Source organism: Marmota flaviventris, chromosome 2, assembly GCF_047511675.1.
Source record: "Marmota flaviventris isolate mMarFla1 chromosome 2, mMarFla1.hap1, whole genome shotgun sequence".
In the NCBI taxonomy this organism is placed as follows: Eukaryota; Metazoa; Chordata; class Mammalia; order Rodentia; family Sciuridae; genus Marmota; species Marmota flaviventris.
The window spans coordinates 145,162,578-145,168,208 of record NC_092499.1 but is presented as its reverse complement, the minus strand read 5'-3'; positions in this window follow the sequence as shown (position 1 = coordinate 145,168,208).

Sequence of the window (5,631 nt, the reverse complement as noted above, 5' to 3'; positions counted from 1 at the left end):
ACAAAGTCCCCAATGTCTCCTCAACACAAATAATAACATCCTGTTTCATCTTCCTTCTTCCTCTCTTGTCCTCCACAGTCCTCTCCATCCAGAGCAAGGCTGAATGTGTCAGTAAGGTTGTGCAATATCTGTACATAGTGACATCCCTTGTCATTCAGTTGAAACTAAAGTCTTTATATTGGTTTAAAACCCGATCTCCTGGCTAAATATTATTATATCTTCAAGATTACTTTTTAAAAATGTCAATGGCTGCCTCTGTGCTGGAAAATTCTCTGGGTTGATAGTGGAATAGGCAACAGGAAATAACCCAGGAGAGAGAAGGAGGCCTTGTGGAAAATGAAGACCTAAGATGTTTTTCCTTAAGATGAGCCTTAGCCATTTTAAACAGGAGACTTTTACACCAGGTTTACAATTTAGAAGAACTAGCCTTGCTGAAGTTTGGAAGATGTGTTAGTCCAAAGTAGAGTTAAGGTGACTGGAAATGCAAATATATATGAGGCTACTTTTGTAACACTAATGAGAAGAATCTGAGCAAAGATAAGCATTCCAAACCAAAGCATGAAAATAAATGATCATTGAGCATCACCGGGTGTGTTTCATCCTATTTAGTAGCTGACATGAGTGTACATAAGCTTTTATAATCCACTCCTGCTCTCTTGCAAAATGGAGAATAGAATCTCACTTTTGTCTTTGAGATTTGTTCTTTGAGAAAACAAATATAAATTAAAGTGGTCTTCAAAAATGCAAAGGTAATAGATTTCTGGAAACTAGAAAGAGATCACTGCAGCCCATCTTATGTCCCTACATTTCTAGCATACTGTCCCCATATGTAATCTGGTGTCTCTTCACTTTCAACCTTACTTCATGGGCCATTCTGAACATTTATTATCTCCTTGTGAAAAAGGGCTATCTATCATCAGTTCTAAATCTCTTCTAATTTCTATGTATGATCCATTGTCCTGTAATCTGTTTATATCTGAAAATAGAACAAAGGTATGATCTCAACACAACCTCTGGTGATTAATTTTATTACTTTTTTTTCCAACTGAACAGACACATAATAAATAAGAAAAGCTTTAATCTGTGAAAGAACCCTCAAATAGACCCTTCAACCTTTTATAATGCATGCTAACCCAGAATGAAGCAGAGCCCCCTCCTTCACACTTTCAGCCCAATAGTCTTTTGGTTGAAGAAGTAAATCTAATTAAAGTAGCAGGGGATACTGAAGCTGTTTTGTGAGTTAGAGAAGCTGCCTCTGCGTATCTTTCACTACTGATTGGGCTCACAAGATGGAAAATTCTGTAGACTGCTAGGTAAAGTGCTCTCAATGTTGCTGGAACATCTGCTTTTCTTTGTGTAAAATCTCTTCCACAGGGTGATCGAAGATTTTTATTCTAATTGAATTCGTAGTTAATTCCAGATAAAGAAGAGATTCTTTTTTTTTTTTTGCTGATGCTGCTTAAATCAGGGGTCTCAGGCCCACTGCTCCAAGCCCAATTAATTTTCTCAAAATTAATCAAAAGAAGTGGCGAGTGGTTGGCTCAATGAGCCTCTATTTGTTGATATTTTTTAGGACAGAAGGGAAATTTTAGATGCATTTGATTCTTGGTTTGGTCTTTCAAATCCTGCATGATCAAGATTGAAGGGCAGCCTCCTGTTTCTGAAATGCAATGTTTCTAACTCAGTAAACAAGGACACAGATGGGTCTTGGTTTGAAGATGGCTTAAACACCCTCCTTATGAATGTGTACCTGGGTTAATTGATCATAACGAATATGTTTATGACCCTAAACCATCTCAAGGAAACTAAAGAGTCTTATGCCTTCCAATATTTATTGCAACATTTACTAAGCAAATTAACAAATGGATGAACAAAAGAAAGGCTAAAATATAAAGCATATGGTTCTCCAAGTGTCCTTGACATTTCACCTGCTTGATTCTCTTTTGCTTATGACAATGGCCTTTGGGAAACCACTGTTTCCAGGAGCTCAGGTTTTAGATGTTATGAAGTAAGGAAAAACTATTAAATTATAATCACTTTCTTTTCCAATCAACCTTGATAAGCGAAAGAACCACTCTATCTTCTCCCTGCTACAAAATTTTATTTGGGACTCTAAAACAGAAACTAAACTGAGAACCTTGAACTACAAGACAGATAAGAAGCAAATTTGTGACCTTCACAGCTAATCAGGTGGTTAAAATCTATCCCTGTTTCCTTCCAGGGTCACTTAATAGAAAAATTCCCATTTTCCTAGGCTATGAATAAAGATAAAGAGCTCTGCTTTCCTCCCAGAAGTCAAGTAGAGATGTCCATCAAAAACCATGGGCAATAGACCTTCCTGTATGTAATCTTTGCATTTTCAAAAGTGCTGAAATTTATTAATCCTTGCTAATTTTTGACATTTCTAATCACATTTAGACCCAAAGCAAAAATTTTAACTCTTGGTCCTTGAGCGTTCTACCCTGATCTTCCAGCTGAGTTAGTTGTCTGAGGTCTGGACTCCTTAATTTCCAGCATACATTTTTATCTGTCATTGAAATCTTTAAAAATTTCTTGCAACTTTTATAAACACACTCTCTCTCCAGCTGTCTACTGTTTATCAAGCTATTCAAGGTCAGAATATGACCATTTTTTTAACTTATAATACTCAGTAAATTATTTTTAATTATTGAGTTCAAATAGTTATATTAGATTTAATGGGAAAAATGCATTTCTGTTATTTAGCCATTGTTGCAAGTCATCATATCCAATAATGAGAAATGTTGGCTATGTTAGTTCAAACTAAATAAGAAAAGAAAGATTGTTTCCAATTTGTCTCTATTATAAATAATAGAGTGGTATGGTGGTCCACTCCTATAATTCCAGCAATTTGGGAAACTAAAGGAGGAAGATAATAAGTTCAAGATCTACCTCAGCAACTTAGTGAGATCCTGTCTCAAAAAGAAAAAGGACTTGGGATATGATACAATGGTAGATAGCCTCTGGGTTCAATCCAAAATATTGAAAAATACATAAATAAATACATGAATAAACAAATAAATAAGAAATAAATAGTAATGCAATGAACATTCATAGAAATAAATTTTTAAATGTGTCTCTGTTTATACCTAGAATGGCCATTTCATGGAAATGAAAAACTAGTCCAACGAAGCATACACACCTCACTTTTGTATATTCTCATTAATATTGCCTATTATAATTAAGTATATTAATAATTAAGAACAAAGTAGCCTTTCTAATTTTGTTTTAATTTTATACAAACACACACACCCACACCTCACTCATTTTGGGAAGGATTATTGGCCCCAATTCTTCATTTTATCTGTATCCATACTCTGCTTTGTAACTTTATAGTATATTCTTACAAAAAGTGAGTTATATATCCCTATTCTTGACTTTATTCTTTGTAATATGTTCTTTAGCCAACTGAAAGTTGGACATGTAATGTACTAGGGAATTGTAATGAGACTTTGTGGCTGATCATATCTTATTGTATTTATGCAATCTTCAGAAAAAGTGCATGCCCACTGGTCTCAGGAACATGAGGCACAGGATAAGTACAGATGCCCCAGCCACAGTAAAATGAGGCTAAATGTCATAGTTTATGGGGAAAATTGTGAGCAATAAAGAAAGAAAATAGTAAATGTTTATAAAGACTTACTTTTACACACCATTGAAATCTGATGTTATTTGGTACACAGCAGTAGCTGACTGATTCTAGATACACCGAATATGGGCCTGTTTTGGAAAATTAAAAAGGTAGCAACATTGTATTCATGAAGCTTATATTGCATTGAGGGGGGAAAAGTATATATAAAAACATGATGTTTATCTCCAGGGTCAAGTAGTCATTTGATTTGAAGAAAAATAAAACAATAAAAATTAGAAATTGTCATGAAATTGAATATTTTATATTTCTTTTCTGAAAATCACCCATCAATATGCTTTATACATTTTTCTTTACAGTTTTATGTAAAGAGAATTTACTTATTTGTAATTTTTTTCCTGTGTTACTTATATATATCTTTATATTACATCTCAGCACGTATTGACTATTTAAGTGTTGCAAATAATCCCTTGATTTCATTAGTATTTCTGCTAAAAGTAAATTCTTTAAATTAAAATAATATTATGTTTATTTCTGTCTGCATATTCAGAAAAAAATTATATTTTAATTTACATTTAACCATAATTGTCAATGATTTCTTTTAGTGTATATTGAGAGAAAGAGACCTACCTCTATTTCCACCCTTACCAAGGGTGCTTAATTAATCACATGTTTCTCAGTTGATGTGTCAGGGGACATGATACTTTTATTGCTGAATAACACGTAACCCAAAATATTCCACTTAACAATACCAAAGGGCATTGAGACATACGTATAAAATTCTTTTTGATGAAAAAATCAGATAATATATATGCTTTGGTTTGGATATGATTTAGTGTCCCACAAGGGTTCATGTCCTGATATTTAATCCCGTTGGTGAGATATTTAGGGAGCAGAATCTTAATCTGACTGTGGTGTTTAAAGAAGGAACCTTTGTAAGTTCACTAAGATTAGATAAGGTCATCAGGATGGAGGCCTCACGATTGAATTCTGGTGACTTTATAAGAAAAGGAAGAGAAACCACAAGCAACATACCCTTCTGGCCCTTGTCTCTTGCTATGCAATGCCCTGTATCTCAGAACTCTGCCAAGAAGAAGCCACCCCCAGATGCATCCTTCTTACCTTGGACCTCCAGCACCATGAGCCAAAATAAACTCCTTTTTTAATAAGTTAGCCTGTCCAATGTATTTTGTTATTGTGATGGAAAACAAAGTAATGCAACATATGACATAAGATAGTATCCTAATTTCTATAAAATCAATTTACATATTCAAACATGAAGATGAGAAAGAAATTTAAAAAAATTCATAATAAACTTAACTGAGTGATTGAAAGACACATGAGTAATTTTTATTTCTTCTTTATTGCTTTTTTTCTATGCTTTCTAAATGATTTTTATAAATAATATTTCTATAATCCGGACAAAATTTGTAAGTCAATTATTTTAAAAAAGGCAAAAATAAAATGTCAATAACTTCAAATGTTCTACTAATCAGAATTCCAAATTTATTTACTTATTTGTATTTTAAATAAAACAGCAAATAATTACATAATTTTTATTAATCAAATAAGGTATCATTCAGTTTGCCAAAAAAAAAAAAAATAACTTAAATTCCCTTCCCTTCTTCCTGTAGAAAGTCATTTACCAACTGCCTTGTTACTATTCTTAGGAAAAGGAACTATCTTTTTGTTTTAAGTGTAAATAATTTCTTATATTGCAGGAATAAGGCAGGACTAAAAGCAGCTGCTATGGTGCAGTGACACCCTTTGCTTAGAGAAATAAATTGAAATGGTGTTTCTATCCCCTCAGCCTCACTGAAAGGCTGTCTGTGGATGCAGAGAAAATGTCTGAACTAGGGGAGAAGTGGTGCTCCGTAGTTTCTGAGGACCCACAGTGCTCTAGTTGAACAGTTCTATAAGAGATCTAGACATGGCATGGAGCAGCCAGCTAGTCAGTAGACTGGGCGGCTGCTTTGGGGGGAAGGGGATGCAGCCTGAAAAAGAAAATGTTTACAAAGTGGTTG